Here is a 25,741-nt window from a genome sequence, read left to right as displayed (position 1 = left end):
CCCTCTTCAGCTAAACGAAGAATGGTGTGGGGGAGACAAGTTATGGGAAAGTCAGGAGGAAAAGGACAGACAGTAAACAAGGGTAAGTTTTGTTATGCAGATTTAAGTGCCTCTCCATTAATCAGAGTCTGTTAGGATTTACAGCCATCTTTCTCTTCCTGGTGGTGGTGCTGGTGGTGAGGGGGACACCTTACAAATAGTGATTTTCTTTATAAATGTAAATTTCCCCTGTAAAAAGGCAACTTCTACTTTGTTTTCAGAGCTTCTCCTGTGTCTGCTGTTTCTCAAAGTACTCCATATGCCAAAGAGGCGTATTTTGGGGTGGCATGTTCTGGTTTGCTGTCTCGACCTTTCCACAGTCATCTGACAGATGTCAGGAGGACATTGTGGACTCTGGTGTGGTAAGTATCATTCACCCCCAGACCATCAGCATTAGTAAGTATGAACCTAGACTGTGTGGGGCCTCCCCGCCTGGAGAGTATGCCTGCCTGTGGCATGAGACATTTCAGTGCATTCTCAAATATAACTGGCATTCCTAATCATTTCTAAAATAAATGAGGTGCTTTTTTTTTTTTTTTTTTTTTTTTCCCCATGTAAAACGGGCATTATTTCTTGGAGCTCTCTCAAGTGCTCCAAAGTCAGTACTGCAAAATGTTGACAGCGGAGCCATAGAAACCTCATAGGGAAGTCAGGATGCCTGGTGAAATGATCAGAACTTTGTCTGAGACTCCAAGAACTGAGGAAAGAAACTTCATGCTCTGGTAGGTTTCTCCATAGACAAGGGGTCCTGTGACAAAGCTGGCTTTGTAAGGAGGCCATAGCTCTGGAGCTGGGCCTGCCAGGCTGACTTCTAGGCCCAGAAGTGCGTGAGTCCCAAGGCTGACGACCCCAGCTGGAAAACTGGAATGTGCTAGGGAAAAAATCAGGGAGGGAAACAAAAAAAGGCAACTCATTAAATTGCCTGCCTGCTACATAAAACACAGATAGATTTAGAGACAGGAAGTGTAATTTCTCAGATCCAGAAATAGTGATTTCAAGAGCGTTCATCATAAGGGATCTGCTTCAAAGGTGGAGGACTAATCCTCCACTCCCAAGAATTTTGCAGGGAACATATGTGCACAGATGCCACACACATCTGTTCTGAACTCAATTAACATAATCAGCTTGGGTAGGGGTGGGGATGAAATTTTAAGGCCTCAAAAATAGCACCAGTGGATAGAAGAGCTATTCAAAGGGGAATTTGTAAATGCCTTGGGTTGGAATTCTGAACTTCTGGCTAAAAGAAGATCTAGTGCTCACTGCACAGCTCAATCTGTGTTGAACAATGAATCTTAATGGATTTCAATTTGATGATCAACACATACAATTTATTCTGTCACTTTAGCTATAAAGTCAAATGTAATCATTGTTTTGGTCATATACGATGCAACAAAAAATGCAAAAACAAAAACACTTCACTTAAAGAAGCATCTGTAGCGCCTAGGTACATGCCCTCTATAACACTGAATTTGAAAATATTTTGTAATTGATGGCAGAATTTACTAACTACAACCTAGAGTTATTATACTTCATGACTTTCTTTTCCCAACAGAATATAGATAAGCGAATTCCAATGAAGAGGCTTTTTCTATATTCGGGATAGTACCTAACCTCCATCTCCATTACAAAATGGCCAAGTGCTAATTCTTCTTCCCTATTATCAGATATGTTTTCCAACGGATGCAATAATGATATGAGCCCACAGAGTGCATAACTCTGTTCAAGGTACCAGGATTTTGCAAACTTCTTCAAAAAGCAACATCAGGCCTCTCGCTAAAGTAAGAGGAGTAATAGTGAACCAACAACAGTAAGAACATTGTGCGAGCATTTAAGTTGTTATTCAAGGGTATTATTATTATTATTAAAATCATACTCTCACCCTGCTTTCCTTTAATCATATTGAGTTCTTCTTTTAGTTCATGAAAGGGCATTTCCACTGGATTTTTCCATAAATCATTCCTAGACTTTGAATCTTTCAAAAATTTTTTTGAACTTCTGAGGGGTGACTTTTACTCTCATGGTTCCTTAGCAAAGATTAATGAGACTTCAAAGGTATGTACCACTCATTCTATTCATTTGGGGCCATATGACCCTTTCATTTATATGTATTTTGGCCTTTACTATTTTGCTCACAGTACTAGCATCACTGCTTAACAATAAACATTTGAAACTATTACTTTATATAAATTCTTTTTAAATGCCGGAAAGATGGTAGACACACTTAGAGGAATTACTAAAATAATATTCAGTGTCAGTGTTATACCTCTATCCAGAAAGGTCTAGAGTCATGCTCTTGCAATTTATAATTTCAATTGAGTCCTAACTGATTATGACTGTTGAGTACATTCCAGGCAGATGGGAAAGCTTGGCCAAGGATATGGAAGCAGTAATATGCAAGGTCCATTGGAGAAACAGAAAGTTGTCCAGTTGGGCTAAATAATACAATAGATACATGGCGGTTACAATAAGAGATAAGGCTGAAAGGAGATGCTCAGAGCATAATTGAACGGTTGAAAGCCAGACTGAGGTATCTGTACATGATTCTGGGAGCAAGTTAGGGCATGGTGAATATTTTTAAGCATGGACCTTGCATGATTCCAGCCAGTCTTTAGAAAAACAAATAGAGCAATGCTTAGAGAAGAGAATGGGGGACTTAGGGGAGGGAAGGGAATTGGAGCCAGTATTGGAGTCAGGGGGCCTGGTTAGAGTAATTACATTTCTACTTGGATAGCCTCAGGCTTCTCAAACCTAAGATGGCCAAGGCAGAACTTCCATTTTTTCCCCCACCAAACACACTCCATCCTTAATCATCTCCATCTCAATAAATGGCACCACCATCCACCCAACCCCTCCAGTCAGAAACTGGAAGTTGCATTTGACGTCTCCCTTTCTCCTAGCCTCCCAAGTGACCCATCAGGAAGTCTTCACAGTACATCCCTGATCCAGCCAGTTCTCTTCATTTTTTCTGACAATACCCAAGCCTGACATACCTTCACCTAGACAGCTGCAACAACCCCTGACTGATGTCCTGCTCTTCACATTCTCAAAATGGCACCCAGAGAGATTTGCTTAAAGTGTAAATCATATTGTATCAGTCTCCTGTTGAAAACCCTCCAATAATTGTTCATTGCATTTAGGAAAAAATCCAGACTTTTTATCTCAGCCTAAAAGGCCCTACGTATTCTGCCCTCTGCTCAACCTTCAGATTTAATCTCCCTCCTCCTCTTATTCATGATGCTTTAGCCTTCTCTGTGTTACTTGAACATACCAGGTTCATTCCCCCCTCAGGATCCTTTTAGTTTCTGGTTACCAGTAGTATAACTCTGAAAACAAAAGGCAGTGGAGTAGCAGCTAAGTCTCATTCTTTCATTGTGAATTTTCACAGGGCCGGGATGTCACTCATTAAATCTATACATAGCTTTTCAACGGCCACATATAAAGATTTTTGGTTTGTGGTTGCAGCTGCTATTGCAGAAATTGACTGTAATAAAGAGGGTCATCTTGTGGAAACCAACCCCCCAAATAGAAGATTCTCCAAGCTTGTTTCCTCCCCTTGACTCTCTGGGGTGACTTTTAGATGACACAAACTGGAATATCAAAGGTGGTAGTGGGAGGGGAAAGGAGGGGTGAGGTTTCCTCTCCAAAGGCCTGTCCTGAGGCTGCAGGGACTCCCCGCAACCCCCGGCTCTAACACTGTTCCCTTCGCCATGACAGTTTCCCTATGGAACACTTGGTTCATTCAAATATGCAAAGTTTCTATTACTTCATGTTATTGTAAAAGAATGTGCCCTTGAAGATGTAAACATTTCTTCCCTTTTCCTACTATATTTCTCCTCCCAAACACATCCCCAACTAAACCCACCCTTAATATTTTTGAATATATATACTCGAAACACTTTCTGTGCATATATGCATCAGTTACAAATGAACAAATTTTACCAAACCTATGTGGCTTAAAACAATCTTTTTTTTTTTTTCTAAGTTCAGGGATTCTATAGGTCTGGGGCTAGTGAGGATGGCAGGCCCCGCTTCATAATATCTTGGACTCCACTGGTTAGTTAGGAAGACTCTCTGATTTGATGCTGAGGACTGAAACCATCTGAAGTTTCTTTCACTCACATTCTGGAGCTTGAGACGACTCAAAAATTAGGACTGCTGACTAGACTACTCTACCTGCTGAAAAACCCCAGGCTAACAATAGGAACAAAGGTGGCGGCTGTACACCAGGCAGAAGGAAAAGCATCCAACTACCGAGGCTCCCTGGTAGAAGGGAGCACAATGCATTAGGGGTAATGAGAGGTAGCCAGGGAAGAGACGTATACACACACACACACACACACACACGCACGCACGCACGCACGCACACGCGCACACACACACGAAAGAGAGATTGAGACCGAGACAGAGGAGTACCAGGTGAGGGGACAGATTCCATCTGCCCTTACGACCCAGTTGGAAATTTGTTTTATCAAGAACAATGAGGAGCCAGTTAAAGTCTTAAGCAAGAGAGTGAGGTTTGGGGGGTTAGGATTCCAACCTATCTTTTTGAAGAGGACACAATGCAAGTCATTACAGATGCCAACAGCATTCCACTGTTGCTAGTTCCTTAGCACTCCACGTCTCTTGCAGGTTACCCTGAGTTTTCCTACACTCTATAAAAGTTCCCTTCACTGAAGTCCCTTAGGTTAAATCTTTCAAGTGTGCCAGGGACTCTTGCTCTGGGACCCTGACTCATACATCCATCCTGAAAGGTATTTAATAAACCAAATAGACAGGACTTGGTGATGGGTTGCAAGGGTGGGGAATGTAAACGAGGGGGGAAAAAGTGTCAGGTGTAATTCCCAAGTTTCTGCCTTTGTGTAATTGATGGGAGTGGTACCTTTCACTGATATCAGGCATGCACAGAAGGCCCACTGCAAAGGAGATAACGATATATGTTGAGATATAAAAAGAACATATAAGGCACAAAATCAAACAAACAAAAAAAGCCTCAAACAAATGCTGAATGTCTATGCATTATAGAGTTTTTGTATATAATGTCAGTACGGATTCAAATCCTGGCTCTGCCACCAACTATTGGAGCCACCTAGGACAAAAGACTTCATCTTTTTATTCCTTATTATGCCCATTTTTATCTGTAAAATAGACATCATACTATTTGCATCATTATGCTGCTGTGAGGACTGATGAGTTGAGCCACGAACTGCCTGACATTCACTAAGGGAACAATAAATGCTAGTATTAGCCAGTATTGCTTTACACACTAACTGTCCATCTGGAGAAAGTACCACCCACAATGAAGGTTTTGAAAGGCTTCACCTGAATGTTGTCTAATTCCAATTTTTCACTGAAAATTTAAAACTATTTTAATTTAGTGCAGGATTGGGAAAAAAAAATAGTTGCCAGCAGGCTTGTACTGCTAAAGCTTTCTCTTTTCTGTTTCATTTTGAACTCAGTAAGCCTATTTCAAAAAGTTACTAACCTTGGAGATGTGGATAAAGTTCAAAGTAATGTAGATAGTTTAGGAAGTCATGTGGGCTTTGGAAAATTATGTAGCCTGACCTCTAATTTTTGGATGAGGAAATTAAGACCTGAGAGGTTAAATGACTCATCGGAGGCCACACAACCAGTGGCAGAGTTGGGACTAAAATCCAGGCCTTGGGACTCATAAACTGGCTCTTTCATCTCCAACATGGCAGCCAGCAAAACAGTCCAGAAAAATGTTTATTGCACATATTTAAAAATTTATATAATGAATCTAGCTCCTTTCTAAAGAAAGATGCAAGTTAAAATGAGGAACAAGGGACCAAAATAGAAGTTCAAAAAGTATTGGGTTTTGATAAATGCACTCTAAGAATTCTTTTGAAAAATAGATGAATGATGGCATTTAAACCTTTAAATATGTATGTCCTTAGCAAGGTGTTTGACTACTTTTACACACGGGAGTAGACTTTTTCTTCACATTTCTGAACTATGAGTCGCCACTTTTTGAGTTTTATTTTGACGACTTGGTGGTCTTTTTCCTGTGCAACAACCAATTAACTTAATGCTGTATTCAAAATTATGCACCCTAAACAGATTCTATTTCAAAGAATTTTGACACAATGAAGCAATGGAATGTTGAGGAGATGGTTATATACCTTTTTATAATCAACCTGGTTTTTGAAGATTGAGTTAAAAGCTTTTAAACATCATAACTTGGTCAACTGTGTTGCAATATTTGTGTGTAATTATGTGAAACCAACAAAATCAGTTTTCCTGCTTAGATAGAAGGAAAGCCACAGATATAGTTTATTTCTTCAAGTCATCTATTCTACTGCAGGAAAGAAGAGATATAGGAAAAAGAAAAATTTCAGGGCAAAATTGAAGAAAAAATTAAAGTACACTTTCTGATATTGGGAGAAAGCGATATAATTTTTTGTATTAAAAAATGTTATTAGGTTGGTGCAAAAGTAACTGCAGTTTAAAAGGTTAAACAATAAATTGCAAAAGCCGCAATTACTTTTGCACCAATCTAATATGTTGGGTAGACATAATATTTAAGAGAAAAGCCAATCTAACTGGATTATGTTAAAAGGATTTTATTATCCAAAGACTTGGTATCCATAGCAACTGAGTCACCACTATGCTTACTCTTTCCATCCACAACGAGAAAAAATAAACAGCCAAAGGGCTTGCTGTTTCCTGACATCATTTTAGCTTAGCTAATAAATTACAGTTTGACTGACGCATCTTAACACACTCCACTGTTGCTTTACTTTTGAAATATGACCTATAAAAGAAGAAATAAGAACAGGTAACGAAACACAGGAATGAAAACTCAGCTCACAAGGGAGAGTTGCAATAACACATCCAAGGAGGGAAGGAGTTACTCTCTGAACTTGGCCCTAGGCTGGCCGATGTCCAAAGTAGAGAAGTGTGTCTTGGGCTTCTTGCAAGCTACAGGTCACCTGGTCCTCTATCCATGCAGACCCTGTTGGTTTAAAATGGAGTCCACACCCAAGCAGACCAACCTCAGACAGACTAAAGCTATTCTAAACAGAATGTCCAACCAGTGGCAAATGTGTACCTTTAGCATATATAACTAATTGCTGTTACAGGATAATAACATTTTTTCATTCATTAAACATTTGCTGCATGTCTATATGTACCAGTCACTACCGTGTTTCCCCGAAAATAAAACCTAGCCAGACAATCAGCTCTCATGAGTCTTTTGGAGCAAAAAATTAATATAAGACCTGGTATTCTATTCTGTTCTATTGTATTGTATTATATTACATTACATTACATTACATTACATTACATTACATTATATTATATTATATTATATTATACCCAATCTTATATTATAGTAAAATAAGACTGGGTCTTATATTAATTTTTGCTCCAAAAGATGCATTAGAGCTGATTGTCTGGCTAGGTCTTATTTCCGAGGAAACATAGTATGTAAGGTTCTGAGGATGTTAAATGTGAATGCAGCGTCCCACCTGACAAGAAGTTCACATTTTGCATAGAATCTAGATATGTCACATTTTCTATTAATACTAAAAAGGATCATTAACATCCACCTATGATGGGCACATCATTACGTAATATCCTTAGCACCCAGGGCAGTTTCTTGCAAACAACTGACAAAATAAACTTTGGGTGAATATAAGAAGTCAAGGGAATGATCAAGATGAAGGTAACAAACACTATCTAACTTATCTGTAAGAGGAAGGTCTTCAAAACACAAAGCCTCAAGTTTTAGGTAATGAAATGAATGCAATTTAAAAAATTACTATAAATATAATTAAAGTTTGCAAAAATTGGTGGTAAAGCTGGGATTTGAATCCATGCAGTCTTGCTCTAGAGATTTTTGTGCTTAACCACTGTACTGTGCCACCCTGTAGAGCAAAGCAGAACAGGAAAGGAGGACAGAGGTGAAATTCTTTCTACAGATGCAGTGATTTCAAAAGAAAACCAGTCCAAAAGTGCAAACTGCAAAGTTTTAGAAGCCAAACATACAAGTCTATTAATTTATTCACTTAGAACTATTCACTTAACAACTATTCACTTATTCAACAAATATTCATTGTGCCTCCCTGAGCCAGGTGTTCTTCTGGGCACCGGGGTTTTCATGTAAAACTCATTAAACTATTGTTTTCATGGTCTTTTTTTTTTCCATAGGATTGGCTACTTTCAAACACACCCTATGATCTACATATTTATTAAGCTTATTGATTACTGTCTGTCTCCTCTTAACAGAATGTAAATTCCATGAGAACATAAATTTTGGTGTTTTCCTCATGAGAAAAACGATCCCCAGAGCAGTGCTTGGAACACTGCAGGATTCAATAAACATTTATTGAATGAATGAATCCTGGGGTTTACTTTTTAGTGAGGGACAACATGTGTTTTTAAAATAAAATAATATTTAGGAATACATGCGGGATAAAGTCATCAATTTCCTATGCTTCCTTTCTCTAAATACAGCAGAGATAACTCTTAATTACTATTGGATTTAGAAGGACATTATGAGTTTGAAGCAGGCTGTGCAAATACTGTGGGTCACTGAAAAAACTGCAGTCCTTAATGGAATTACTTTCATCTTTGGACTATTCATTGCAAAGTGTATAAAAATACAATTGATTTGTATCCTGCACACTTCTTTATTAGTTGTAATAGTTTTTAGTGGGTGCCTTAGGATGTTCTACATATGAGATTGTGTCATCTATACCGTATTTCCCCGAAAATTAGACCGGGTCTTGTATTAATTTTTGCTCCAAAAGATGCATTAGGGTTTATTTTCAGGGGATGTCTTATTTTTTTATGTACAACAATCTATATGTATTCATATACAACAATCTACATTTATGCATTTATTCATGTACAAAAATCTACATTTATTCAAATACAGTCATGTCATCTTCTTCTGGAACATCGTCATAACTCTCCAAACCCTGAATTCCGGCTTGACTTTCTTGCGACTCCATTTCCTGTAGAAATATTGGCCCCAATCTCTCATGTTCAGCAATGGAGCTCTCCTTAAATGAGCACTTCTTGTCCAGCTGCCTGCTCGGAGTGCATTGGCAACACAGCTGTCAGTGATTTTATCCCATAAATTCTTCACCCAAGTCATGACCTCTTGCAGGATAGGCTGCACAAAGTTTCCATGCTGATTTCTCTCCATTCTATTTTCAATGTCATCATTGGTTTCCATGCACAAATGGTCCTTGAATGTCTTGTTTATTGCAATATCAAGAGTCTGGAGATAGGCAGTCATTCCTATTTTTCTCTCTGTAAGAAAGTTCTTCATGTCTTTAGCACGGTGAGTGCTGGCTGAATCCCAGACTAGCAGACCTCTTTGGTCACCTCACAAAACAAGTGGCAACATTAAATCGACCCATTTCCTTATAACTGCTTATATGCACCAGGCTTTTTTGGTTTCAAAAACATAAATGCCCGAAACATGTTCAACCTTATGTTTCTTGCCCTTAATGATGATTAGAGGTGGGGCTTTCTTTCCATCCAGAAGAATTGCCAAAATACAGGTAACATGTGCACTTTCGTAACCAGTGGAGGGAATGTAGATTGACAAGGCACCCCTCTGATCAACTGTCGTTTGAGATCCTTGGCCCATAAACACTGCAGTTTCATCCATAGCAATCGTGTTGGAGAGCTGGTATTTAGAAAAGTTGATGCCATCAACAAAGGACTGGAATGCAAGTGCACGTTTAATAACTTCAGTATCTTCCAGCTTGAAGTGTTGTTCAATCTTAGAGACAGTTCATATCGCTGAAGGAAGCCATCCAGCCAGTGTTGTGATGCTTTGAATTCTTCTGGGGATATTTCTAACTGTGGTGCCATTGCAAGGGCAAATGCTTGAATATCAGCCAACCAAAGCCTTTGCTCTCCTGTCAGCAATCCACTCACAGATGATGTCTTCCAGCTCAGGAAATAATGGTTGCCGACCTGATCCACATTTGCACTTCTTAGCATTTCCCTCATCTGCCTGTTGACTGAGGTTATTGTACTCTGCTCGCCATTTTCGGACCATTTGGAGATACAACTTCTTCTCTTTGCAGAAAGCCGTAAGATTCTTGCCCCAAGAGTCCCCACAATTCCTTTCTTGTACTCGACAGAATACCTCTTTCTTTTTGCACTCATCTTGTCTGGGGGGTCAAAATATTATTCCCTTTAAATCTACCATTAAATCAAGTGTTAATTGAACACTTACAAGATAGGAGTGGCAACAAAAATGATGACAGTTAAGAATGATGGTCCACACAAAAGTGACAAAAAATTGCAGGCACCAAAATTGAGAAAACATTTCTTTATTTCACACAAGTGCATTAAGTACGTCCGTTACAACACACAACGTATTGAATTATGAAGATTCATATTAGACACAACCACGTCTGTTCATTATCAAGCACTGTGTCTGTACTCCGATTGGTCATTTGGCAATAAGTCTCGAGTTCATCTGTTTACATAGGCGCTTACCTCTCGTCCAAAGGCACCCGCTTGGGTATTTACAAATACTTAATTATAATTTATATTATCATTTATTTTAAGTATTAATGTCAATAATATTATTTATCTATATTTATTATATATTAATATTATTATTTTATAATTCAATACGTCCCTCGTGTGTTGCAACAAATGTACTAAATGCGTCCGTCTGGCTGACAATCTCAACTGGGGCTTATTTTGGGGGTGGGGCTTATATTATGAGCATCCTAAAAAATCAGGTTGGGCTTATTTTCCGGTTAGGTCTTATTTTCAGGAAAATACAGTATAGTTTTTAATTTTAATTTTTTTTTTTTAATTTGGGGTATGTTGGGGAACAGTGTGTTTCTCTAGGGCCCATCAGCTCCAAGTTGTCTTTCAATCTAATTGTGGGGGGCACCGCTCAGCGCCAAGTCCAGTTGCCATTTTCAATCTTAGCTGCAGGGGCCGCAGCCCACCATCCCATGTGGGAATTGAACCAGCAACCTTGTTGTTGAGAGCTCCTGCTCTAACCAACTGAACCATCTGGCTGCCTCTCTGGAAGCTCAGTAGCAGCTCGTTGTCTTCAATCTAGTTGTGGAGGGCTCAGCTCACAGCCCATGTAGGAATCGAACCAGCAATGCTGTGTTCAGAGCTCACGCTCTAACCAAGACGTCCAGCCGCCTGAAAGTAGATATAGTTTTACTTTTTCCTTTCCAATCTGAACAATTTTTTGTTTGTTTTTGTTTTTTTGCTAATTGCCCTGGCTAGAACCTCCAGTACAAGTTGAATAGAAGTGGTGAGAGTAGACATCCTTGTCTTGTTTCTGATCTTAAAAAGAAATGAAAGAAATTATCCTCTCTTTCACCATTAAATATAATGTTATCTGTGAGTTTTTTGTAAATGGCCTTTTTCTGGTTGAGGAAGTTCCCATCTATTCCTCATTTGTTAAATGTTTATCGTGAAAGGGTGTTGGATTTTGTCAAATATTTTTTCTGCATCAATTGAGGTGAATTTCTTTTTCTGTTAATATGATCTACTACATCAATTGATTTTCAGATGTTGAACCAACCTTGCATTATTGGGATAATTTTTGCTTGGTCATAGTGTATAATTCTTTTTATATGTTGCTGGATTCTGTTTGCTAGCATTGTGCTGAGGATGTTTTGCATCAGTATGCTTAAGAAATTGGTCTGTAGTTTTCTTTTCTTGTGATATCTTTGTCTGGTTTTGATATCAGGGTAATACTGGCCTCATAAAATGAATTGGTTTCTCTCTGTTTTTCGGTTTGCTTAATCCATATTTATCTATCTTCAAGTTTGCTAATTCTTTCTTCTGCCAGTTCAAATCAACTGCTGAACACCTCTATTAAGTTTTTTATTTCAATTATTGTACTTCTCAACTTCAGAATTTCCATCTGGTTCTTAGTAAAATAATTTCTACCTCTGTATTGATATTTCTATCTGATTCAACATTGTCATCATGCCTTCCTTTACTTCTTTAATCATCCTTTCATTTAGTTCTATGAACATATTTCTAATGGCTATTTTGAAGTATAGGTCATACTTTTCTGTATCTTTGCATATCTCATAATTTTTTATTGAAAACTAGATATTTTCAATAGAATATTGTAGCAGCTCTGGTATTAGACTCTCTTCTCCAGACCTGTTATTATTTGCTTGTTTTTTAAACTGACTTGCTGGATTATTTTATTGAAGTTTATTTCCTTCTCCACCCATAGTGTTAAGACTCTGATGTTGCTCCTCAGTGAGATATGCCTTTGGGTGTGCCCTCAGTAACCCTGGGATGACAGCGGTATTGGTAGGGATCTCTTTCTTTCACTGACCACATATAGCTGTTAAACTCCACTAATTGCCAGCTGATTGCTCTGTTGTTTTTAACATATCCTGGGTCATAAATAGGTCTACAAACTAATACAATCAAATTGTGGCTCCTTTGAAGGAATGGCTTCTGATGTCAGTGTTTGATGTTTGTTCTTACCTCAGAAGGGCTCCTCCCAACCTTCTAATTCTAGTTCTCTCCTGGAAAGTAGTCTACCTACAAGCTAGGCTCTACCTTCATTAAATCCACAAATTTGCTCCCAATTGCATTTTACCACTAACCCCACTATTCTTGAGAATGCCCTTTAGCTTGAACTTCTCCATGGTCTGTTGTAAATGAAGTTGGCTCCCTTGGAGAAGAGATTGAGAGCTATCTGTTTTATGGCCTCTTCTCCACCCAGGAAAGATCTATGAGCCAGGGCTCTGGATCTAGGGGTGGGGACAAAGGCAAGATTCTTTCTGAGTGACTCTGTGCTCTAAGTGCTGAGTGTTTGCTGGATGGGGATGGCAGCAGCCTGAGCTTGCCTCTCCTGGCATGGAGCCACCACTTCATGAGCTGGGGTAAGGGCCATGGGGCCCCAGTACTCTCAGCATGTCATGCCCAAGGTACTGTCTCCATTCCACAGATGGAGCCTGAGGGGAAAGGTACCCTCATTTATTGATTGCACTCAGCCAGGACTTAGCCTCAGCAACAGATGCCTGCAGGCAGGATAAGAAATGCTGAAATCCTGCTCCTGGGAATAAAGCCCTCCAACTAGGGGCTGGGAAGAGAAGGATCCCTGTCTTCTTGGTTGCCACAGTGTGTCATGAAGTCTCTGCCTCTCTGAGTTGGGAGAGGAGGAGGAAAATGTAGTCTTGGTTCAGATAACACAAACTCTCATTTTTCTTACCAAGTTCTTGCATATTTGCTTGAATAGCTGTTTCTTCATTTGCTATTTGCCCTTAGGAGCATTTCTAGAGGCTTTAACATTTTAAAAAATAATTTTCACCAGTTTCTCTGTGAAGCAAGTCAGCAGGGCTCCTCACACTATAATGCAGGAAGTCCAGCAACCCTTCATTTTAATGGGTTTATTAATTGTTAACTTATCGCAGAATGGCTATGGAGTATACGCTGCCCACTCATTAATGCCAAATGGGTTTGTAGCAACTAGTGACATGGTATGAGATCCCCAATTAACAGTGACAGATGCTTATGGTGAAATCATGCTTTACCTTGGTGAGATCACAGCCACTAAGAGAAAACAGCTCATAGAAGGTATGGGTTTGTTAGTCATTGGATAGACACTATAAGGTAACACAAATAATTAAACAACTAAATCTCAACGTGTTGTACAGGCTTTGAAGAAGTTGAAAACCAATTCGTGTTTCCATCTTGCAGAAATAGCCTGGAAAACAGGATCTTAATTCAAGCTCTGTTTGATTTCTGGACTGAACAGAATAAGAGATGTCTGTGATATAAAACAGGAAACAATTGATTAAGTGTGATCTGAGTTTTAAAAGCTAAATGTTTGGAAAAGTTTTCTAGTCATTTGCAATAATCACGTTTACATCTACCTTGATGACTGTGAGGTACTGGGAAACCGCAGAGTGATTCTGAGCTCTGGAAGGTATTTCATATTGTCTAACGTCTTCAGAGAGGTGCTGAGGGAAGCACCTGATGTTACACTGTGAATATTAAGAACACAGAGTCCTTTTATTGCAGTTGTATCTTTCCTTTGATGCTAAAATCTAGCACCCAAGGACTATCAAAGAGTTTGGAATAGGACAACCTATGTTTTCTAAAAATGTTTCAGAAGGAAGAGAGATGTGGTGTGCTCAAATACACATTATTTGACTTTTGACCTAGGGGGTCCCCCATGGCCCCTTCCCCCACAGACTTCAAAATCATTTCCATAATGCTTTTATATCTTCTAAGCAGAAGATATGGAAACAGCAGAAGACTGACATTTAGTTCATTAGGTTAGAACTGAGATTTCTCACCCTGGTGTCTATGGTTACTGAAAAGCCTCACTCTCCCCAGAGAATAACTCCCCTACATCTGTGTCCAGAGCCAGCATGAAATGGTATTTATTGAGTTGAGTCTCATTTTGTAAATCACCTTTTTAGAATTTATAATACCCTATTAGTTGCCCTGCACATACAAATCAAGTAATAATAATATAAGTCAATACATAAATGTGCTCACTACATACCAGGATCTCTTCTAATGGCTTCATGTATGTTAATTCATTAATCACCACAGCAACCTTATGTGGGTGTGAGGCACAAAGAGGTCAAGTAACTTTTCTAAGATGACAGCTGGCAAACAGCAGAGCTGGGGTTTGAAGCTCTGGCAATCACTACAATGTACTGCCTCTATATAAAAACTTAATATTGTTTCTTGGGGCAGCAGAATAAGTGAGCAGTGGAGTGGTCCAAACAAAGTCAGAACAGCTTTCATGCTCCATTCTTTCTCTGCTTACTAGATCACTCTTGAGGGCCTATATATGCATACAGGTGTGTAATGAAGGGTGTTACTATTACTGATGTGAAGTTACAGTGGGCAGATAAAAGTAATATACTGAACTGACTACAAGACTTGCATGGGCATCTTAGCATTGCAAGATGGGCTTAAGGCTGAGATTGTTGGACCAATAAATAAAACAGGATACGCAAATGTGCTTTCCAAGGAATGAATAAACTTATGGAGAGTCTGTCATTTCCATTCAAAAGCAACTTTAGTTCACCAGGATAATCCAAAGTCATTTTCTACATTAAAAACAAAATCAAAATTTTGTAACCCCGCTGAAACTCATATATCACCTTCCCCCATCAAAGACTCAGGTTTTTAGTTCAAAAAGCCATTCAAATCCCAAAGCTAGCTGTATGGAAGCCAACACCTAATGAAGGAGGTTAACTGGCTGTGCAAAGAAATCACCAATCATCTGTCAAGAAGTGATTCTTAATGTGGAAAGGTCATTTAATTGGCCATTTGGAGTTGCAGACCTGGAAGCTGTCTCTAACCTGGAATCACCATTCATACAATTTAATTAACTATAAGCTGTTTGAGGAGCAAAGATCTTGTCCCCCACATCTGTGTACATCTCTTGATGTCTGACACATAGTAGGTAATCAGGAAATATTTATTAACTTGATTTGAAGTACTGATCAATATAAAATTTTACAGAAGTGCGTCATACATAATTGGTTGTATGAGTATGTACACCTACTGCATGATTTTGGGAAATCATTTCTTTCTTCACCTGCTCTTTCCCACTGAGGAAAACGAAGAGTTAGAGGATCTCTGCAGTTCCTTCCAGCTCTGAAAGCCTAAATGCAGACCAGCAGTCCATGTCTCAATGAGGGGAAGACTGAATGTCAGGGCGATATTCTTATTTGCTTTGGGGGCTGAATTAAACATTAGCTCTGTTTGAAGTGGGGGCGGTTTGTGGCTGATTCACAAACAGTGAGATTTACAAGTTTTCCCCATTACAAACCACAAGTTGCTCAACGAGGAAATTTCTATATATGCGCAAAGATTGGAAAATCTGAGTTGTCAACTCCACCTCTATATATGTTTCTTATACTTCAGGTTAAAAGAAGGGATGTCCTTCCTTTATAGTCTCCAGTAGAGGGAGCCAAATTTTAAGCGTTAACCAGACCACACTTAATTCCATAGCAATATTTGCCCGATGTATAAAAAGAAAACAAATATTTTGATACTGAATCCTCATTTCTGGGTCTTATATAAAATAGTAGGAACTGTATCATAGAGACCAACACTAATTCTCCAAAAGACAGGATTTTTTCCGAGTAATAAGTACTTGTTTCTTTTTTTAACCCTTCCTGTAGGATCTTTACAAACATTTATTCAGCTTGTGAGTATCTGAGTTCAAGTTCAAATAAAATTTATACTAGGAAGGTATCACTATAGCTTGGTTATTATTTTACAGTGGGGACTTTTTTGTTTACAGGTAAAGAGAAAGTCTTTTTTACTGAAATATAATTGACATATAACATTGTACTATTTTTAGGTGTACAACATAATTTGATATTTGTATATATTGCAAAAGGATCATCACAGTAAGTTTAGTTAACATCCATCACTACACAGTTATATATTTTTTCTTGTGATGAGAACTTAAAGATTTACCCTCTTAGCAACTTTCAAATCTCTAATACTACGCTGTGAACTATACTCACCATGCTGTGCATTACATCCCCAGGACTTATTTATCTTATAGCTGGAAGTTTTGTACCTTTTGACCATCTTCATCCATTTTACCCATCTCCCTGCCGTCTGTCTGGCAACCACCAATCTGTCCTCTGTATCTATGAGTTAGGTTTTTTATTTTTTAATTGCACATATTAGTAAGATAATATAGTATTTTTCTTTCTCTGTCTGACTTATTTCACTTAGTGTAATGCCCTGCAGCTCCATCCATGTCGCAAATGGCATGAGTTCCTTTTTTATGGCTGAATAATATGCAATGTATGTGTATGTTATCTAATACACATGAATGAAGAAAATGTGATATATATATTTAATATATATTTAATATGTATTAATATATATAATATATATTTAATATATATGTATGTATATATGTATATATATATCACATTGTATATATATTTAATATATATGTGTATATGTATGTATATATATATCACATTTTCTTTATTCATTCATCTGTCAATGGAAATTTAGGTTGTTTCCATGCCTTGGCTGTTGTGAATAATGCTGCAATGAACAGATATCTTTTCAAGATAGTGATTTCATTTCCTTTGGGTAACTACTCAGCAGTGGAATACCTGGATCATATGGTAGTTCTATTTTTAATTTTAGGAAGGGCCTTTATACTATTTCCCATAGTGACTGCACCAATTTACATCCCACCAATAGTGCACAAGGGTTCCCTTTTCTCCACATTCTGGCCAACACTTGTTATCTATTTCTTTTTGATAATAGCCCTTCTCTAAGGTGTGAGGTGATACCTCACTATGGTTTTGATTTGCATTTCTTTGATGATTAGTGACATTGAGCATCTTTTCATGTACCTGTTGGCCATTTGTATGTATTCTTTGGAAAAATGTTGGTTCACTTCCTCTGCCCATTTTTTTCCTTCTGTGTTGTATGAGTTCTTTATGTATTTTGGATATTAACTCTTTATCAGATATATGATTTGCAAATATTTTTGCCAAATCTGAAAGTTGCATTTTATTTTGTTGAGGGTTTCCTTTGATGTACAGAAGCTTTTTAGTTTGGTGTAGTCCCATTTGTTTAGTTTTGCCTGTGTTGCTTTCACTTTTGGTGTCAAACAAAAAATAATTGGCAAAAACCAATGTCAGAGCTTGCTCCTATGTTTTCTTCTAGGAGTTATATGACTTCAGGCTTATGGTCAAGTCTTTAATCCATTTTCCATTGATTTTTATGTATGGTGTAACATTGGGGTCCAGCTTCATTATTTTGCATGTGATTGTCGAGTTTTCCCAGCACATTCCTTGGAGAAACTATCCTTTCCCCATTGTATGTTCTTGGCTGAAAAGTCTCAGTTAAGGACAATATTTTGGTTCATGAAAGAAAAAACAACTTGTGGACTGCAGCCTTCATTCCCATGTGCAGGAAAGTTGACACCCTTTGAAAGAACAAGGACTCCTCTCTTGAGAAGGGTTCTGGGTTGAATTGTAACCCCACCCAAAATTTCATATGTTGAAATGCAAACCCCCAGCACCTCAGAATATGACCTTATTTGGAAATAGGGTCACTGCAGATGTAATTAGTTAAGATGAGGTAACGAAACTAGGCTGGACTCCTAATCCAACATGGTTGTTGTCCCTATAAAAAGCGAAATTTGAACACAGACATGCACACATGGCGAATGCCAAATCAATATGAAGGCAGAGATTGGGGTGATGCCAGCAAAGCACCAGAAGCCAGGAGACAGGCGTAGGATACATTTTTCCTCACTGCCCTCAAAAGGAACCAATGATGCTGACACCTCGATCTTAGAATTCTAGACTCCAGAACAGTGAGAAAATAAATTTCTATTGTTTAAGCCGCCCAGTTTATGGTACTTTGTTACAGTAGTCTTAGTAAACTAATACATGAAGTTATTTTATTCTCTTGTAGTGTTTAGGGAAAAAAGTATTCTTTCTAAACTTCATTTGTAGTTTGTTTTCATTTCAGTTTTTAACACACAAAAAAATAACTTTTTCAATCTTGCCAAGAAATAGAATTGTAGAAGTTAGAAAATATCCTATTACATACACCAGATGTTATCTCTGCTAAAAGCTTATTGTATATACTTTCAGATCTTCATAATTTATAAATATTGATTTGTTTTATATAGGATGCTTTATGTCTCAACGTTATTCACTTAATAAGCCAAACCTTTCCACACTGAAAAATTTTCATTGTTCTCAAGTCCAGTCCAGAGTCTAATGCCTTTAATCGTCAAAATGCTTTTACAATTGCTTGGTCCAAACAACAGTCCAACCCTGGAACCCTCTTTAGTCTTGCACAGTCTCCTCTTTTTAAAATTTTAAACCTCATTGACTTGTTGAATAAACGGGGACAACTGTCTGCAGAATGTTCCACCTTTTAAATTTGTTAATTCTTCCTTCATGGTGTCGTTTAGTTTGCTCTTCTAGCCTTTGTATTTATGATACACTTGAAGACAGAACTAAAGGCTTAATGTATTCAAGTTAAACATTTAGCTAGATCACATCATAGGTGATATAGTAAACGTTTTATATCAAACATTTTCAATGCTGGTCTGGTGAACTCCTTAAAATAGAATGCGTTGACGAGACATGTATACATTGTAGAAATGTATTTTCTCTAAAGCAAGAAAAAGGGATGTTTTCTGAATTTGACCATATTCTAGGAAACAGAAAATGTATACATTTCACTAGGACCGCCTGACTCCTGGACATTCCACACATCCACACTTGAACACAGTTTCCTTCTTACCGAGTTTGGCCCCAGGCATGATGGAGCACGTCAGCAGTTTTCTAAGAGCTTCAACTCTTTAATCCTTTTATCTACAAACCCTCTTCCATGATGATCTTCACACTTACTTACATGTAACATCTAAATGCAGACCTCCCTTAGTTTTAATTACTGACTATATAGCCACTGCAGAAAACTCTTATAGTTCCAGATCATTCTTCTGGGCCTCATTCCCATTATAACTACCTGTGAGACATCCCTACCTGGATGTCCCCAGTGCAACATGTCCCAGACAGAACTCATCTTCCTCTACGTCCCCACTTTTCCTGCAGTGTGCTCTCTGCGCATTAACGGCAGCATTGAAGCCATCTTGGACTCCCACCTGTTTCCCTCCTCAGCCACTTAATCGCCAAGGCCTGCCAACTCTGACTCTTCAACTTCTCTGTCTGCTGCTCTGTCCACACTCACATCCTCTCTCTCCCGCTCTATTCCCCTACAGTGCCTTTGAGTCATCTTTCTAATCATTTTTCTTATGATATTACTCACTGCTGAAAGCTCATCATCTCCTGGATAAAGTCTTTTCTTCTGCATGATACACATGGCCTCTCATGATCTGGCTCCTGTCTTCCTCTGCTGCCTCGGTGTCTTTGTCAATTCTGGCCGCTATAACAAAATTCCATACACTGGGGAGCTTAATCAACGAACATTTACTTCACACAGTTCTGGAGGCTGGGAAGTCCAAGACTCAGATGCAGACAGATTCGGTGTCTGGTGAGGGCTCTCTTCCTGGCTTGTAGACAGCTGTCTTCTGACTATGTCCTTACATGGTGCAGAGAAAGAGCTCTCTCTGCTCTCATCTTATAAGAGCACTAATGCCAACCTAAGGATCCCATCCTCATGACCTCATTTAAACCTAATCACCTCCCAAAGGCCAACCTCCTAATACTATCACACTGGGGGTTAGAGCTTCAACTTATGAATTTTGGGGGTGACACAAAGTGTCAGCCGGGAATACTCAGCTCCAACCACTTCCTGCCACTCTCCCAAACTGTAGGAATTTTCCAAAATGTATCCTGCCTCTGTGACTTTTATGCAGCTGTTTCCTCTGTCTAGAATTCTCTCCTTATCACACCTTGTTCTATGTAACACCATCCATGTGTACTCTTGTACATCATGTATCAACTCATGTGTCCCTGTTTATTGAGAAGCCATCTCTGACTTTCCCTGATAGACCAAAGAACGTCTCTATGATTCCATTACATTTGCACACATACCATTATATATATGCATTAATCATAATATATTACTATCTATTCATAGGTCTATTTCCCATACAATCTATGGTTTTAGAGACAAGTCAGCCAAAGGTGTTTAGTAAATATTTGTGGAATGAATGAAGAAATAAATAGACAACATACATTTCTAACAACAACACAGAACTACTAGGTCTTCCACTTTGAAAAATGTTTATTATTTGAAGCCATTTACAGTCCATATTTAAACAAATGCCAAAAAGCAAACTGGCAAACCTCTCAGGTTAAACTGTTTTCTTTAATAAATTTTTATTGAAGTATAATACACATATTGAAAATAAGCCTACAAAAGCTTACAGCCTGATGAATTTTCACAAAGTGAATAGAGTGTGGCAACTACTACCCAGGTCAAAAACAGACGCAACCTGCCTCCTGAAGCAGCCCTGATGACCTTCCTAGTCATATCCCCAAAGATAATCATCACTTCAACTTTCAACATTCTAGATTAATTTTCCCCTAATTATATGTTTTGAACTTTTTATAAATAAAATTACATAATACTTTTTTTTTCATCTGTGGACCCAACTACCTTTTCTCCCTCCCTCCCTCCCTTCCTTTCTTCCATCCATCTTTCTTCCTTCCTTTCTTTTGCCTACCAGATTTTGTTGGGGGGGGAGGAAAGTAGTTTTGCTGAATTCATATATGTTTTAACCATTTATAAAATAAGCTATTTCATCCAAGCAAATCAACTTATCGAAAAAACAAGTTTCACGTTCAAGGCTTGGCTATCAAATATCAGATATCACATCTTTGTGACAATTTCTTAGCTAACACCTTCAGATGCCAGCATTCATCACAATGTTTAAATAAAAATTTTCACCTTAGAATAGTTTTAGATTTACAGAAAGGTTGTGAAGAAAGTATAAAGAATTCTCATATACTCCTTACCAGTTTCCTGTTATTAGCATTACTATGATACATTTGTCACAAAGAACCAATGTTGATACATTATTGTTAACTAAGTTCATACTTTATTCAAATCACCTTCGTTTTTAATCTAATGTCCTTTTTCTGTTCCAGAATCCCATGAAGGATATTATAGTACATTTATTAACCATGTGCTCTGAGGCTCCTCTTGGCTATGACAGTTTCTCAGATTGTCCTTGTTTTTGACGACCTTGAAAGTTTTGATGAACACGGGTCAGATATTTTGTAGAATGTTTCTCAACGGGGATGTATCTAATGTTTTTCTCATGATTAGACTGGAGTTATAGGGTTTTAGAGGAAGACCACAGAGGTCAAGTGCCATTTTCATCATATTATATCAAAGGTACATACCATCAACAGTATTTATCACTACTGAAGTTGACCTTGATCATCTGCCTGATGTGTTTATCAGGATTCTCCCCTATAAAGTTACTTTTATTCCCTTCATTTCCATATGGTACTATTTGGGGAAAACGTCAGTGTGTGCAGCCCACACGTAACAAACTGAAAGCTATGCTTATGCCCTCAAAGTTGGAATATCTACATAAGTTGTTCGGAATTCTTCTGCAAGGAAGATTTCTCTGTTCTCCCTCATTTATTTATTTATTTATTCAATCTTTTATTTACTCATGGATATTTATTTTATACTTTGGGTTATAATCTAATACAATTTAAAAAATTTTATCGCTTAAAATTACGTTCCAGCTATGACCATTTGGAGCTCTTTCAGTAGACTCCCATGTCCTTTTGATATATCTCTATTATAGTGTGTGTGTGTGTGTGTGTGTGTGTGTGTGTGTGTGTTTTATTATGCCTTTTAACTACCCATTTCCTTGAGTTCTTTCTTCCCTTTCACAGCCACTGCTTTGCAGTTATTCAATACAATCAGAAATGCCACCAGCTTCTTTTTACATTTTCTTGCTTTATGAAAGAGCTTTTTGCACACTCCACTGGACTTTAAACTACTGATGAGAAAGACGCATCTTGAAAAGGAATGCTCTTTTCTTTATGATTTTCCTGTGTTCTTTTCTTCAGTTGACTTGAACAGAAAAGTGTTTTCAGATTCCTGTATTTGCTTGAGTCTTTTAGAAATATTTCATTGTCTGATGTACTTCAATTAAAAAACAAAACAAAAACCAAACCACTGTATGCACTATGCAGTTTTTTTTTTAAATAGTGACTAAGGGCTTTTCTGTGGCCAACTCTTGGGTCTTACAAAAAATAGCCCAATCAACTTTTCAATTGCCAGTGTTATATCAATTGTCATATCAATATCCTACCTGAATTTAATCTACGGGGAACTTGTATACAATTTTTAATAAAAATTTGAATTAAATGCATCAAAAATATACAATATTGAAAAATACTGTCTCTTTAATCCATTCTTTATCCCGTCCCATTCTCCAATCACAACTTCAATTTCTTCTCTCCCAAATATTTCCAAATTTACTTCAGGTTATCCTTTTCAATTTGTTTTTCTACTTGGCAACTCTACCAATTTGTATAGACTTAAATTTAATTAAATGCAAATTTTATTCTGATAGTTCTTGAGGTTACGCTAAGAGATATAGAATCTTACGTACTCATCAATGAACATGCATTGGACACCTGTATGAATTCAACACACTAAGTGCTAAGGTAGAAAGACTCTCGTTAGTCCTTAGCCTGGTAGTACAATGTAGAATAAAATACTTATTACTTACAAATACTCAATTCTGCCTTTATTAAATGATATCGAAACCATAGGCCACAAGTTCTAGTGGTATTTAATGAAAGTCTCAGAGGTGAAATATGACACAAGTAGTTTTGAGAAAGTAAAGCAGGAGTTGGCCATGACTCTTTCTGAGAAAGATAAGGGAGAAAGTGCAGAACGTGTGCCTGGCAATTACTATAACACATAAGGGGGGACCTATACTCACGTCATCATCATGAGGTCGAATTTCTGCCTAAGTCTGTTTATTAAGAGGTACTTAGGCTTTTTTTCTCTTGTAATAGAACCAGAATAAAATAAATCTACTTCACGTACATATGTGGTACCTACTAGACAATACATATTGTAATTGTCACCCATCCTTATTTAGAAATTGCTTAGAACAATGTTTTCCATGAAATACTAATAACACAGAATACATTAACATATAGTCCCTGCAAAAATGATTCTATGATAAAATAAGCCTGGGAGATGCTGGATTAAATAGGGCTTAACTACTTTCTGTTCTAGAGAATTTCTCAGGGTCTTTAATATTTGGATGTGCATTGTAATGCTCCAAGAAAAGGGTATGGCATACAGCAGTCCCCGAAGGCATTTGGCCACAGAACACTTTCTTCAAGGAACACCTATTAATAGGGAAATTTGGGAAGTGCTAGATTAATATCAAGAACAAGGAAGAAAAGAAATTTTAAATGACTGTTGGGAGGACGGTGCTGCTGTTAAACAGCAATAGGAAACAAGACAGATAAGATTGCAAATGACGTTACTTCATTTTGAACATAAGGTTCTTTTTCTGTCTGGTAGAGATGAGCAGTATGTATGAAACTCAAACTCAGGAGCGAGCTCAGGCTGGGGTTATTGATTATTATTGATTAGAAAGCCTCCACCACACCGTCTCAGGACTCCAATCTATTACAATGACTTGTGAGATGGGTCACGAAGAGCCTTTTACTCATATTAGTTAAAAATACCAAGTTTGCAAAAGATTTACACTTTCAAAGAAAATAGAGTATCATAGATTTTTCTCTATATAATGATATGAAGAAACTGGTGAGTGAATGGATACTTTGATAATTCTCTGAAGATGGAGGCTGGACTTCCAGGGCCTCAGATTAGGAGTAAGTAGGCAAAGCTTTCCAGCAAAAGACAAAGAGAAGAGTGTGAGTTCAACTCCTGAAAGAGAGAAGGGGAGAGAAGCTATGTGCATTGGAATGTGAGGGTTTGGCTGAATGAAAAGATGCAAGAGCAGGGGGAGGAGGAAAAGATGTGAGAGCAAAGACATTTAATGGGGATTTTCAAGTGAACTGTCATGTGCTGTGTGATATAACTCATCTTCATGTCCCAGTAACTGAAATTAAGTTCTCCAAAAACAATATGATCTATGTGGGCTGATTTTTTTTTTTTTGTAAAGAAACCAATGTTTTGTTTGGCAGAGAACCAAGACAGCATCTAACTGCATGAAAAAAGGACAGCCAACTTCCAAGTCACCCCTTTGGTGAACTTTCTTGGCTTCCTACCCAACGTCTATCTGCCCTTTTCTTTCTTCCTGACAGGACCCTGCTTTGCCTCAGGTAACCACCCAGCAGGATCCAGAAGAAGCTAACCCCAGGGAGAGTCTGTTTGTCTAAGCCAATCACGGTAGGCCCTTTGCTAGAGACTGTTTTAGGAATATGCATGGGCTCCAATTGTAGCCACTAAGACTGCCTGGAGGAGGCCTCTGGGAAAGGTTTCCCAGCTCCAGAGAAACACATTCAAGAAGAGATAACCATTCTTTTTCCTCTGGACATCTGCATGTCTGAACATGAGGTCTGGAACCACTTCACCCACTATGCAGCCAATCTGAGGAGGGCAGAAGCCGAGGCCGGACATAACACACTGGGGGCCTGGACTTCTTGTTACATGAGATTGTAAATGTACTTACTGTTTAAACTGGTTTAAACATTTTGTTTCTGGCAGGCAAAAGTATGTGAACTAATGTACACCTATAATAGTATCATATGCTCACTAAACTGCATTCTGAAAAGTTTTCCTATGTCACACCTTTGTTAAATTCTTTTCTGACTGTTATGCCCACCCTCTTCCATATATATATATATGGCTGGAAACCCTGGAAAGAGCCAGTGTTGCAGTTGAAGTCTGAAAAAAGCCTACTGAAAATTCCCTGTTGCCGGGAGGAAGTCAGCATTTTTGTTCTATCCAGGCCCACCCATGTTATGAAGAACCATCTGCTTTACTGGAAGTCCACTAATTGAAATGTAAATCTCATCCAAAAACACCCTCACGGAAACAGCCAGAATAATGCTTGACCAAATATCTGGGCACAGTGGCCCAATCAAAGAGACATATAAAATTAACCATCACCAACTATTGTTTTATTTTCCAACTAATTTTTTTGGACCTCATTACACCCTGGGCCTAGCCAAGGCTTTGTGTCATACATGTGAATACTTTCTCTTGTGTATGTCATGGTAAATAAAACAATGAAATCACAGCTGTACATAAA

At 38.1% G+C, this 25,741-nt stretch overlaps 1 protein-coding gene across 7 annotated transcripts in view; it reads right to left on the bottom strand.

The window, feature by feature from the left end:
• Nucleotides 1-25,741, bottom strand: part of CFAP95 (cilia and flagella associated protein 95) — a 155,825-nt gene that overhangs the window by 54,080 nt on the left and 76,004 nt on the right. The window lies entirely within an intron of this gene.

The sequence above is a fragment of the Rhinolophus sinicus genome, linkage group LG04 (assembly GCF_036562045.2).
Source record: "Rhinolophus sinicus isolate RSC01 linkage group LG04, ASM3656204v1, whole genome shotgun sequence".
Lineage (NCBI taxonomy): Eukaryota > Metazoa > Chordata > Mammalia > Chiroptera > Rhinolophidae > Rhinolophus > Rhinolophus sinicus.
This window is presented reverse-complemented; position numbering and strand designations above follow the sequence as displayed.